At 39.7% G+C, this 13,959-nt stretch overlaps 1 protein-coding gene across 3 annotated transcripts in view; it reads left to right on the forward strand.

The window, feature by feature from the left end:
* Nucleotides 1-13,959, forward strand: part of mctp2a (multiple C2 domains, transmembrane 2a) — a 95,934-nt gene that overhangs the window by 7,099 nt on the left and 74,876 nt on the right. Inside the window, exon 2 of one of the 3 annotated variants that reach the window (XM_052097344.1) lies at nucleotides 5,270-5,470. The exons of the other annotated variants lie outside the window; for them this stretch is intronic. The gene's annotated coding sequence lies outside the window, so the exon portion shown is untranslated. The remainder of the gene's footprint in view (nucleotides 1-5,269; nucleotides 5,471-13,959) is intronic. 3 annotated transcript variants of the gene reach the window in all.

The raw sequence follows: 13,959 nt of genomic DNA on the forward strand, positions 1-13,959 counted from the left end.
AGAGAGCTGGCAAGCTAAGGGGTAACGAATCACAGGGGGGTCAAAACTAGATGAGACTAGCGGGGGGCAAAGACACGGGAATCTAAATACAATAACCAACACTGGAGAAACGAATGCGTGTGGAATATATAGTGACGAATGCAGGTGTAAACAATGAACAGGAGTGCAGATGACGCGAGTGCAGGTGTAAACAATGACGTGGTGATTGGGACGAGTGCAGGTGGTCATAATGTTCTGGATGAGGCGGGAAGCGAGCGAGTACGCCACTGAGTGCATGTGTGCCCGGGGAGATAGTCTACGAGCATGTGAGCTCGTAGGAGCAAAAACGAGCGTGCAAGCTCGAACGAGCAAAACGGGCGTGGAAGCCCGAGGGAGGAAAAAGAGCGTACGAGCTCAAGGGGGTGGAGCGAGGGAGCGGGGTTTGTGACACAGTGCATATACTTTCAGTGGTGTGTGTGTTTGCACATGTGTGTGTACTAGAGTTTGTTTGTGTGTGTGTGTGTGTGTGTGTATAAATGGGCACATCACTGTTTGGTCGACTCTTCCCTCTTTTTGTGGCAGGAATTGATGTACTTTGCTGCTAGTGAAATGCAGTCTGTTTGTTCACTAAGTAAATGTTGAGCTTGTGCATCATTCTTCAACTTTTTGAAGTTGGCACAAATCATTTCAAATTTGGGAAAGAAGTGTTTTCAAATTTCATTATAATTAGGGCAGGTGGTTAAGAAGTGCAGCTCTGTTTCTATTTGTCCTTGGTTACAGTACGGACCTGGTCTCTCTGGGCATCCAGCTCTGTGTGTATCTGCCCTTCTCTATAGTCGGTCTGTGGTCGCTCAGTCTGTACCTCCTCATGTTTTTCCTCAGTTTGTGGTCTCTGACTGTGCTCAGGTATTCTGCTGTTGTGTAATCTCAGTTTAGGGCCAAATAACATTCTAGTTTGCTTTGTTTTTGTGTTGTTTCATTCCAGTAAGTTAGGTCATTTTCTTTTGTTCATGAATCATTTGGTTGGGCAGGATTATGTGGATGAGGCTGTCATTGTCTTGAGGCTGATTATTGTTAGTCTGTTTGTGGAGCCTCCGGACCATCTCTCTCTCTCTCTCTCTCTCTCTCTCTCTCTCTCTCTCTCTCTCTCTCAATTTGTATTTTTTTTTCCATTAAATTCAGCTTTATTGGCATGAGAGTTGGAATATAGTATTGCCAAAGCATTTTAAGGTTATGTATATACAAACTGTTTTAAATAAGATAATAATACAATAATAAATACAATAGTAGTGATGTGGAAAAAATGTTGCATAGTGAGGATGTCTTCAAAATTATTGACTTAAATAGTTTTCATCATCACTTAATGTCATACAAAGTCCAAAGTTAACATAAAAAAAGCTTCTATTCTTCTATGTTCGTCTATTCTAATCTTTTCTATTTGCAAAAGTAATGTTTGGGAGTCTAACATTATATTTCCTATTGACACACTAAAGCTGAAGATATAAATAACCACCTTAAGACAAAAGCTTTTGTGAAACAACTTAAGTGCCTAAGACTTATACACAGTACTGTACACACACACACACACACACGCATATATAATTGGACAATATATATATATAACATGAATGAAATGTATACAGTGAATTAGTCATGTCTAACAGTGTGAATCATCTAGTCATGTCTAACAGTGTGAATCATCCGTGTTGTCGTCCTCTCCAAGTATACAGGGGATTTTCACGGTATCACTGAGTATAAGGAATGATGGATTCAGAGTTTCAAATGTGGGGAAAAACATTTATCTCACAGTGTGGTACTTGGGACAGATGAAAATAAAGTGTTTCTAATCCTCTATTTGCTTTAGGTCGCAGTGTCTGCATATTCTTTGCGCTCTCTGTGTCTTGGCTTTCTTATGTCTTTCTCTCTCTATTTCTAGATCAGGATCACTTAATCTGTATTGTGAGAGGATCGTTCTCTCTTTATATTGTTTAATTTATTAAACAATATACATTTTGTGGTTCTATTTAGGGCCGAATAACATTGGAGTTTGTTTTGGAGGTTAAATTGAAATTCTTAATGTTTAATCATGAGTATCTTTTAGATTTTTCTCAATGTTGTACCTGGACTCAATCATGGGTTGAGTTTCATTAGCTAGTTTAAGAGCCAGTGTATTTAGAGGATGAGTTCTTTTCTGAAACATTACATTCATTATCAAACCACACACCTTTTTAGATTTTTTGATGACAAGTTTTATATTTGTTTTGTTTTGTAATATTAGATAAAGAAGCCCATATTTCAAATATATTATTAAGGTTGTTTGTTACTAAATTTATTACATGGGGTGAAATCAGTGGACATATAATCATCCAGCATTTTTTTATAATAGAATTGTTCATGTTTTCTTTGAATTGTTCAAGGTTGGATTGGCTCAATTGAGCATGGGTTTCAAAGGAACCAGTTCTTCAGATACAAGGGGATTATTGTTGGTCTTTTCACATGGTTGTATCAAGTAATGCACTGTTTGGCAGTGATCAGAAATGGGGAGTTGAGGTCTAAGTGTAAAAGCACTAATAACGTTTGGATCAATATCTGTTATTGAATAATCAACCACACTGACTCCTAATCTGGAGCAATACATGAATCTACAAAGAGAATCTCCCCTGGTTCTGCCATTAATGATGTACAGCCGCAAACCTTTACAGAGCTTTAAAATTTGCTTTCGCTAAACTATCGTAACTGTTTCTTGGTGTGATAATTGATGGGGACTGAAACATGGTGTCACCGAGTATTTGACCATTATTGCTGATATTTGCATTATTTCCCTCCCAGCCCTTTCATGTAATTCTCCACATTTGAGGATATTTCCTATGGACTGGAAGTGTAAGATATCAGTCTCTATCTGGTCTCTATATATTACTATTAAGTAATAGTAATAGTCATGAGGTGAAATATAAACAGCACTGAGGATTACGTTCTTGCATTCAAAACACTTGAAGGAGCGCAAATGCAAACTAAGGGATCTCAAGATGTGTTTAAAGATTGAGTATTAAACTATATTTAACTTGAAACATTGAACTAAACATTTAATGTTTATGATGCAACGCACCCAAGATGCTACACAAGCATGTCTGAAGCAGGTGTAGATTGACGGGCTCTTAAACAAGCCCTCATAATAAATCTCCAACTGATTGACAAATTCACTTGTGAAATGGATTGCTGTGAACTGTATGCCAATGATTGACTTATGATTAATAATATGGTTGTAAACAATACATTGTATTCTAAAGCCGCTTTTTGTATTGTCTTATCAATGATTAACTCTTCTGCCACAAGAATGTAATGCATATATATATAATATATAAAGATAACTATGTGTAATTATATATTGATATAAATATGTATAATCTTTACATATTGAATTATTGTTATATGAGGGGCTTTCTCAGCAAATATTTGTATATGCGATTAATCGCAATTAATTAATCGGGACACCATGTAATTAATTCGATTAAAAATTGTAATCGATTGACAGCCCTAATAAATATAACACATGTGTATGAGTTATGTAGATTAATTCATCAGTTTCGAGTAGATGATGTTCAGTAGGTGTCTTATCTTGTTGAGTTCAGGAGCTGCCGGGTTTTGTGGTTGTTGAACTGCTGCTGCATAGCTCTTGTGTTGTGTTGAAGGTCCTGTGGATGGTCTGGACTATGGTGGAGGGTTCTTGATGGCTGAGAGCTTCTGTTGTCAGTTGAACTTCTGCTGTTGCTTCATGTGTTCCCAAGGACTGTGCTTTTTAGCACTCTGGCAAATACTTTTACTCCTTATTTGTTTATGTGGACGTGGTCATACATATGATGAGGCCGTATATCTTCATGATAGGCGAGATGAACGTTTGGAAGAAGTGCACAGTTTCTGGGGAGTTCCACATAATTTACATGAATGCCATGGAATGGTACATCTCTGTGTGGTAATAACATGGACAGAGTTATTTTTGGGAACTGTTGTGTGACTCTGATGGCCACCTATCTGAGCACAGGAGCCACATGCCCTTTTGTGGCCCTTAAATATTTTGTCCCTGTCTGGATTATAATGTGCTTGTAAATTTAATTTAGATTTAGTCTGTCAGAAAGGATCTGAAAAGCTCTTGTGATCTGAGAAACTTGTGTTCAGGCACCACATTTTCAGGGCTTTCATGTTTGGGAACAAAATGTTCTCATTGATATATTTCCCATTTGAATCAGTCAGGATAAGAGCCTGTGTTCCTCTGGGATCTTCTAGAGCATAGCCGTCGTTCTGGGCTGGTGGATCAGTTAAAGAGGGAAGCTCATCCTGCACAGGTGATTCTTCAGGTTGGGGATTTTCAGTGAACATCTCTAGATACATCAAAGGTTTAGCAGGAGATTCTTTGGTTGCTGAAACAGAGTTGAGCTGTTCTTTCAGATTATTGATGAGTTCATCTTCGGTGTGAAGTTTTGACTTCAAGTCAAAGAGTTCCTTCTGTATTTCTGTCTTAACTTTTGTTTATTGTCTTTCAAATGTTGTTTTACTTCTCTCAGGTCTTCTTTATATTTGACATCTCTTTTCTGTCTCCCTATAGGTATTCAATCTCTTGTCTTAAATTCATGATGTCATTTGTGAGCTGTTCTATGTTGTGGTTGTCTTTCAGATGGTACAATATTAATTATTTTAGCTCCACTATCTCTACCTCCAGAAGTGAAAAATTGTCTTTCATTCTCAACATTGGTGATGGACTTACAGTCGATGCAGTCATCATCATCTTTTGGACTATGTTGGGGCTTCGTTCAGGGGCTTGTTTGGTTATTAGCAATAATTAATAATTATCAAAGAGAATCAACATTGGCTTATTAATCCTTCAAATCAACAATAATCAAAGATAACTACCAGTTATCAATATCAATAGAATATTAAAACAAATTAATATATTCAGGGCACCACCCTCAAATATAGGATTGTCCTCTTAGAAAAGTCGACGTCCGGAAAACATTGACATTTAAAAAATGAACAATGAAGGCTTTAATCCGAGCACTGACATCCCCTGCCGCCCTTGGCACAGGTGCATGCGGAACATTACCAAAACTCTTCTCTTTAAAGTATATTATTGCGTTAATATCAATTAATATTCAATACAATGCAGTTGATAAACTTCCGACTTCCAACTACAAACTAAACAGTAATATGATTAGATATGGGAACAGATGAGCCTATAATATAACAAGTGTGTGTGTGTGTGTGTGTGTGTGTGTGTGTGTGTGTGTGTGTGTGTAAGGAGAGAAGGAGTGCACAAAATGGCAGGCATGGCTCTCGTTGAGAGTTCATTATGGAGTTCATCGAACGGGAGGCCGTTTCCTTGCTCTGTCGGTGGGCAGTTCGGTGACTGATTCTCGGCGGGTTGGTGGAGAAATCAGTGAAGTCGACTCGGTTGAAGACGGAAGAGAAATCTTCTCTCTTCACTTCTGCAGGCAAAAGGGTGAGACTCAGATTGCTCAGCCATTTCTTTAGGATCCGTTAGCGTGCTTGGTGGAACACGGAGAATCTCGGCTCATCCAGAGAGATGGAGATTGATGGAGATGGAGATTCAACTTAGTTGTTGAATCTTATACAAAAATACAAATATTTACACATGTTTGCTAAAAATAAAAGCAGTTGAAAGTGATCTCCTTCTGTCTGTGGAGCTGTCTGGAGTGTTTAGAGCTCTTCTGAGGGTAAACAAAGGGGCGGGTCCAAGCTGCTGCACTTTCACCATAGTTGATATTGGAATGTAAACCATCAACTGAAGAAAATGCCTTTTTTGTTAAATTTCGATAGCACACTCAGTGAGTGTATTGGATGTATAAAAAGGTATAAAAGATAAAAAATAAAAAAGACCACTTTCAGAGATTTTTCTTTTTAGTTGCTGTTGCTTTATGTTGCCTTCCAACATGAATATCCTCTTCTGCAGAGATTATCCTGTGATTAGCTGATCTCAGACTTCACTCAGACTCCATTGTGACAGGATAAAAAATAAAAATAAAAAAGAACAACAAATCTGTTGAATATCGACAAAAACTACTTCAAAACACTCTTCTCTCTCTCTCTCTCTCTCAATTCAAATTCAAATAAGCTTTATTGGCATGACAGATTGTAAATTGTATATTCAAAGCATTTATATGAGCATGAAAAATTAAAATGAATAAAGTAGAACAAATTCTGTATTGAACAAGTGTGGAAAAACAGGAAAAAACTCATATACTTACACATAAATTAATATACACTCATAAACTGAGGGTCACTGTGGTGAACATTAGGGTGACACACTGGGGTAAAACACATCAAACATTCTCTCTCTCTCTCTCTCACACTTCCGGTGTGATTGTTGAGCGTGGTGCGAGTGTACGTTTGGAGCTTGTGAGTGTTTTTCTATACTTTTTTCTATACTTTTCTTTTCTTTCTTTCTTAGTTTATTGTTAGCGGGTTTTGGGTTTTTTGTTTGTTTGGGCCGCGTGCTACCGTCCTTTCTTTTGCGGACAGCATGTCGGCCCCAGGTGTGCAGGGTTTGGGCAAACTCACGCGGCGCCATGGGGTGAAGGTGGCGTCCGCGGTGAGCATTGAGGATTGTTGTTTGGCTGTAGGTGAGGTTGTGGGGCATGAGCACATCATGTCAGCCTCAAGAATGAACAGTGCCACTGTTATTTTTCTAAGCACTGTGGAAAAAGCGAATGAACTTGTTGAGACCGGAATAGTTATCGATGATGTGTTTTCTCCTGTTCTTCCACTTTCAATGCCATCGAGAAAAGTTTTACTATCTAATGTACCACTTTTCATTAGTAATGCAACCTTAGCGGGAGTTTTATCCCGTTACGGTAAAATAGTGTCTCCGATAAAAATGATCTCAATTGGATGTAAATCTCCTCTGCTGAAACATGTTGTTTCTTTTAGGAGGTTTGTTTATATGACCATTAAAGATGACGCCGATCTTGATCTGTCACTGCGTTTCAAAATCGATGATTTTGATTATGTAATCTACGCAACGACAGACAAGATGAAATGTTTTAATTGTGGGGAGGTGGGTCATTTAATTCGTGCATGTCCTGGGAAAAGTAAAAACAACAGCTCCGCGGCTGCTGATGTTAATGTTGATCCGGGTGAGGCTGGACCATCAAACGCGGCTCCGCCTGTGGCAGAGACCGGTGCAGGTGCGGGTGCAGCGGGGGACGGTGATGCTCCGGTTCCACCCGCGAGTGAAGGTAATATGTTTCATGAAACTGCCCCCGAAAAAGTGATTGTGGAGAATAAAACTGATGATGCGGAGTTAAATACTCTTTCTCATAAACCTGCCACTAACACGAGCACGCAACCCAGTGAAAGTGCGTGTAATGTAGTCCAGCCCAATCTGTTGTGTGATGGTGTTGACATGGAAACGGAACAGAGTTATTTTTAAGGATGGCTGGCGCGAAACAGACGTTCCGAAGCTTTGCGAGATCCCGAAGCAAAGATGATTCGAAACACTGATCCGAAGCGTGATTCAAAACACCCACGTCACGTGACAACGGCTAAATGAAGCGTCTAAGTGTTTCATCAGGTGTAGTGCTCCGCCGAATCAGGGTTTCATTGATTGGTCGGTTCGGGAACAAATCACACAATCACACAGTATAAAAGTTTTGTCAACGCATTTTCATATCGTGGGTTTTTGTGAGAGGAGTTTGGTTTTGAGATAGTGGATTTTTGGTGATATAGTGACATTTATAGTGCGATTTGTTTAGTTATATTTAGGATTTAATTTACATTTACACATTGACTTAGAGACACACAGAGTACATATAGTGACACATGAATAGATGCATTGATAGAAATATATATATATATATATATATATATATATATATATATATATATATAGATTAATAGATATATATATATATATATATATAGATTAATAGATAGATACATATATTACAGATACATATAGATTAATAGATAGATAGGCTACATATAAAATAGATAGATAGATAGATAGATAGATAGAAATGGAGGCTCCACAGAAGAGATGCCGTACATCTGTGGTGTGGGAGCATTTCCATTTGGAAACCCCAAATAAAGTGAGATGTGTGTATTGTGATCGGCAGCTCGCCTACTGCAACAATACATCATCCATGATGCTCATTTGAGGAGCATTCATCCTGCCATTCTGCAGGGTGCAGAGGATGGTAGTGTTCCCCTGTACCAAGGCCTGCTACTGACACTGCTGGACCCAAGGTTTAAAAATGTGGCTTTTGGAAATCCTGCCAAAGCCCTGGATGCTGAAAAGCACATCACACTGGAGTGTGCTTCACTGATGCGTTCAAACACAACTCCTGGTGAGTTTCAGTCTATGTTATCTTATGTAATGTGATTCATGAAATTTATACTTCATATGTGTTGTCAGTTTATGATTTGTTACTAATTGCCGCTTTCTTTTAATTCAGAACCACAAATGTCAACATCAGGCCCATCATCAACACCAGTTGAAACACAAGACAGTTTATGGGAACATTTTGACAATCGTGATCCGTGAGACCCAGATGATACACAATCCTACAGCTGATGCTACAGTGGAAGTGAAAAAATACCTCAGCGATGCGTTTTTGCCCAGAACTCATGATCCTCTAACTTACTGGAAAGAGAGAGCAGTAATCTTTCCTCATTTGTATGTCCTAGCTAAAAAATATCTTTGTATGCCAGCAACAAGTGTCCCTTGTGAGAGAATTTTTTCAAAGGCTGGAGAAATTATCTGTAAAAAAGAAGTAGGCTGAGTCCTTCAACAGCAGAGAAATTAATATTTTTGAATAAAAATCTATAAGAAAGGGAGACATTGTGGCTTGATTTATTAGTGGTGCTTGCAAAGCATCACTATTGTAATCTCACATACTTATTATTTTTATTTTTATTTTTATTTTTATATCTCTTAACAAAACTTCGACACCTAACTCGTCCCACGACCGTTTGGCATACACCCACGAATGAGGTGTCAAATCGAACGACCTATTGAGGACACGTGTGCTATGACTTTTATAAGCGTATCGAGTGCGGTATTTGCCCCAGGGGCAAAAAGCGGCCGAAAAAATCCCATTGACTTAACATTGAGACAAACTTTGACGCGTCACAGCTCCGAGCGAGGATTTCGCAGAAGCGTGTGATTTGCCACATTTGAAGAGGCTGGCAGGCTCTGTAAGAGCATACCTCAATATGGGGTAAAAGTTGCACCCCTGGGGGCAGGAGCTGCCCAAAGTTGCCCCATTGACTTACAATGGTGTAGGGCGGCCCATGAAATAGGGATTTTTTATTAAACATAGCTCTGGATCACAGTGTCATAGAGACAAGGGGCCTGCCTCATTTTACTAAGACGACCAATCAGTCTCTCAGGATCATTGCAAAGCTATCAAGCCACGCCCTAGCAACCATTTAGAGGACCTTAGCAACAAGTCCCATAGACTTCTAATGAAAGAGATCAAAGGGATATCTCCGGCTACAAGTGTCATACCAACACAAGGGGGGTCTCGTTTGACTCGGGGCAGCAAACAGCCAATCATGAATCACCTCAACACTTCCTAGCCCCTCCCTAGCAACTACTGTCGAGCACCTTAGCAACCAAAATCCATAGAGGGATATCTTCCATTCTGAATGTCACAGAGGCATGGGAGTTGAATTATGTCATTCATACTGACAAGCAGCCTTTGGAATTTCATGATTGGCAGCTGCCAAGCCACTCCCTAGCAACTACACATAGTACCCTAGCAACCGAGTAACAAAACACATATCTCTACACCAGAAAATAGTACAGACTTCTGGGTTGATTTATTTCAGTCAGGATGGCAAGGAAACTTGATTACTATCACTATGGAAACTGCCTAGCAACCAGATGGGGTTACCCTAGCAACCGAGTAACAAATCACATATCTCTGCACCAGAAAATAGTAGAGACTTCGGGTTGACTTATTTCAATAAGGATGGCAAGGAGACTTCATTACTATCACTATGGTAACTGCCTAGCAACCAGATGGGTTTACCCTAGCAACCGAGTAACAAATCACATATCTCTGCATCAGAAAAACTTAGAGACTTCTGGGTTGATTTATTTATGACCACAATTTTTGTTCTTTTCAAGCATGCTATTTGACGAGTTTTGCCACGGCAAGCACCACTCACATTTTCTTCAGGAAATGTACCTATCTAGTTTTTATTAATATTCATTTTTCATGACCAAAATCACATTATGCAATGTGAAGAGACTACAGGTTACAAGCTTCATATATTACAAAAATACAATAAAAAAAAAAAAAAACCAACACATTTTTTTATTAGCTCTTTGTAAAGGTTGTTTCAGATCAACACCTGCAAGTGACCACTAGGTGTCACCGTGGAGACGGGTTTCGGATTGATTCGAAGCCTCGAAACAAAATGGCACATTTGCTTCGACTGTTTCATTGCTTCACGAAGCCTCGATCTGCCCATCACTAGTTATTTTAAAGTCCCAGCGAAGAGGAAGAAGTCAAGTGTTGTTTCAGCTGTTCGAGCTAAGAAAGCAGATGAGGAGTTCTCTGATGAGAGTGGCAATGAGTCTTCTGACTCCAACATCAGTCTCTCTCAGTGTGACTTCTCCAACTGCTCTTATGAGCTGGACGACATCAAACTCTTCCTCAGAGCTACAAAAAACAAGAGAGGGGTGTGTGTACAGGACTACTTTCCAGACACAGCACAGTTTGTTGAGAAAACAAGGCTTTTTAGGTCAGAAGGTCTGTTCACAGACAGAGAAGTGTACCGTTTAAAAATCATGTGGACAAAAATCACCTCTGAGAACTCTAATGGAGGCAGTAAGAAACCCTGATAGTCTGTCTGCTGATGTGATGGGTGTGTGTGCAGTGCTGCTGTGCTTTTTACTCTCTTTCTCTTCTCCAAACATGGGAGACATGAACATTGCGACTTTGAATGTCAATGGAGCAAGAGAAATGAGAAAAAGAGCAGAGATGTTTGAACTGATCAAACAAAGAAAAATTGATGTTGTAATGTTACAGGAAACACACAGTGATTTGAGGAATGCTGCTGATTGGGCAGTGGAGTGGGACGGGCTCTCTGTCCTGAGTCACAACACCTCACTCAGTGGAGGGGTCGCTATTCTTTTTAATAAGGGTTTTAGTCCACACTCCTATCAGGTGGAGGAGGTGGTTAAAGGCAGACTTTTAAAAGTAAGAGCTACTTTTGGACATTTTATTTGTGTTTTTATTTGTGTGTACGTCCCAACATCCACAACAGAAAGAATGTTGTTTTTAAACACATTATTATCTGTTTTAGAGAAATGCTGTTTGGAAGAATATTTATTCTTGGGTGGTGATTTTAACTGTGCAGAGTCAAACATGGACAGAAATCATGTTGAACCACACATGCCCTCTCAGTAACCGTCTGATCCAGCTGGTCAAGCGGCATGAGTTATGTGATGTATGGAGACAGTTTCATGGCACACAAAGGCAGTACACCTGGTCTCATGTTCGGGACAGTGTGATCTCTCTGGCAAGACTGGACCGGTTTTATGTTTTTAAGCATCACTGTAATATTTTAAAAAGATGTTTTATTACCCCTCTTAGTTTCTCTGATCACAGTATGGTGCAGTGTTCTGTGTTTTTAAACTCTTTTAAACCAAGAAGTGCGTACTGGCAGCTAAACACTTCCTTGTTAAGTGACAGTTTTTTTAAGAGCACTTTTAAATTGTTCTGGGATGATTTCCGAGATACAAAGAGTTCTTTTAGATCCCTACGACAGTGGTGGGATTTTGGGAAAGCCCAAATAAAACAGTTTTGCTTGCAATACACTCAAAACGTCACTACAGAGACAACTCTTTTTATGAACACCTTGGAGACTGACATTTTAAAGCTTCAAGAATTGGCTGAGTCAACTGGTGTGCAGGGTCATTTTGACTCTCTTTTAAATAAAAGGACACAGTTGGCTGACCTACTGGGTATCAAAGCACAGGGGGCTCTGGTCAGGTCGAGGTTCCAGAGTGTGGACCAGATGGATGCTTCATCCAGATTCTTCTTCAGTCTTGAGAAGAAGAATGGTCAAAGCAGAGTCATCCATGCTCTACGATCCGACTCTGGAAGTTTATTGACTGACCCTGCAGAGATTCGTAAGAGAGCAGTGGGTTTCTATGAGAGCTTATACAAGAGTGAAGTTGGGGCAGGATACAGGGGTGAAAGTGTTTTCTTAGATGACTTACCCCAGGTATCAGAGGAAGCCAATGGCAAGATCTCTGGTGCTTTGAGTATGGGGGAACTGCATAAGGCCCTCCAAGGAATGGAGTCCGGGAAGGTGTCAGGCATCGACGGTCTACCAGTTGACTTTTATAAGTCGTTCTGGTCAGAAATAAGTGAGGACTTGCTCGAGGTGTTAAACGAGAGCTTGGCTGATGGCCAGCTGCCACAGAGCTGCCGCAGAGCAGTTTTAACCCTCTTGCCCAAAAAAGGTGACCTCACTGACATCAAGTGCTGGCGGCCCGTTTCACTACTCTGCACCGATTACAAGCTGCTCTCAAAAACCCTGGCTAACAGTTTGGCAGGAGTGATGGATGGTGTCATTCATCCTGACCAGACCTTCTGTGTTCCTGGTAGGTCTATATTTGATAATATTTCTTTGATTCGTGATGTTTTAGAAGTCTCCAAGATGCTGAATTTAGACTGTGGTTTTATCTCTTTAGATCAAGAGAAAGCTTTTGACCGGGTTGAACATTGTTATTTGTGGAGAGTTTTAGAGGCCTTTGGTTTTAGTCAAAATTTTATTAACCTTATTAAAGTTCTTTATAGTGGCGTTGAGAGTATTTTAAAAGTGAACGGTGGTTTATGTGCTCCTTTTAAAGCTCTCAGAGGTATCAGGCAGGGGTGCTCTTTGTCTGGTATGCTCTACTCCTTAGCAATTGAGCCACTCTTACAGCAGATAAGGGGTAAAATCCAAGGTTTACACTTGCCGAACTGTGAAAGCAATCTTGTACTGTCAGCATACTGCAGATGATGTCATAGTCATGATTAGCAAGCAAAGTGACATAAAGGTTTTAACAAGTTTACTTAAAGATTTTAAAAGTTTATCCTCTGCAAGTGTAAACTGGAATAAAAGTGAAACCTTGCTTTTAGGTAAATGGACAGGTGGGAAACCAGAACTTCCCCAAGGTTTAGTGTGGGAGAAATCCGGTTTTAAATATTTAGGTGTGTATCTGGTTGACGATCAGATAGTTCAAAAAAATTGGGAAGGAGTCATTGATAAAGTCAAAGGTCGTCTGGACAGATGGAGATGTTTAACACCGAAGATCAAATCAAATCAAATCAAATCACTTTATTGTCACACTACCATGTACACAAGTGCAACAGTAGGTGAAATTCTTGTGTGCAGTTCCGAGCAACATAGCAGTCATGACAGTGACGAGACATATACCAATTACAATAAACAACATACTTACACAAAACAATTTACATATCAAATGTACACATACTTACACAAAACAATTTACAAATCAGATGTACACATACTTACACAACACAATAATTATATACAATGCAGAATATAGAACAGAATATACAATACAATACAATAAGTGGGAGTATATGAAATATATATGTGTATATATATATATATAGCAGTTGTATTGAGGAGAATATGTTGACAGTCCAGTGTGAGATTATAGATTAATAAAGTGCAGTGCTAATTATTGATCCTGATAGATCAAGAGTTCAACAGTCTGATTGCTTGGGGAAAAAGCTATCATGTAGTCGGCTGGTGCGGGTCCTGATGCTGCGATACCGCCTGCCTGATGGTAGCAGTGAGAACAGCCCATGACTTGGGTGACTGGAGTCTCTGATGATCCTCCGAGCTTTTTTCACACACGCCTGGTGTATATGTCCTGGAGGAGGAAGCTCACCTCCGATGATGTTCCTGGCAGTTCGCACCACCCTTTGCAGGGCT

Source organism: Xyrauchen texanus, chromosome 29 (assembly GCF_025860055.1).
Source record: "Xyrauchen texanus isolate HMW12.3.18 chromosome 29, RBS_HiC_50CHRs, whole genome shotgun sequence".
NCBI lineage: Eukaryota > Metazoa > Chordata > Actinopteri > Cypriniformes > Catostomidae > Xyrauchen > Xyrauchen texanus.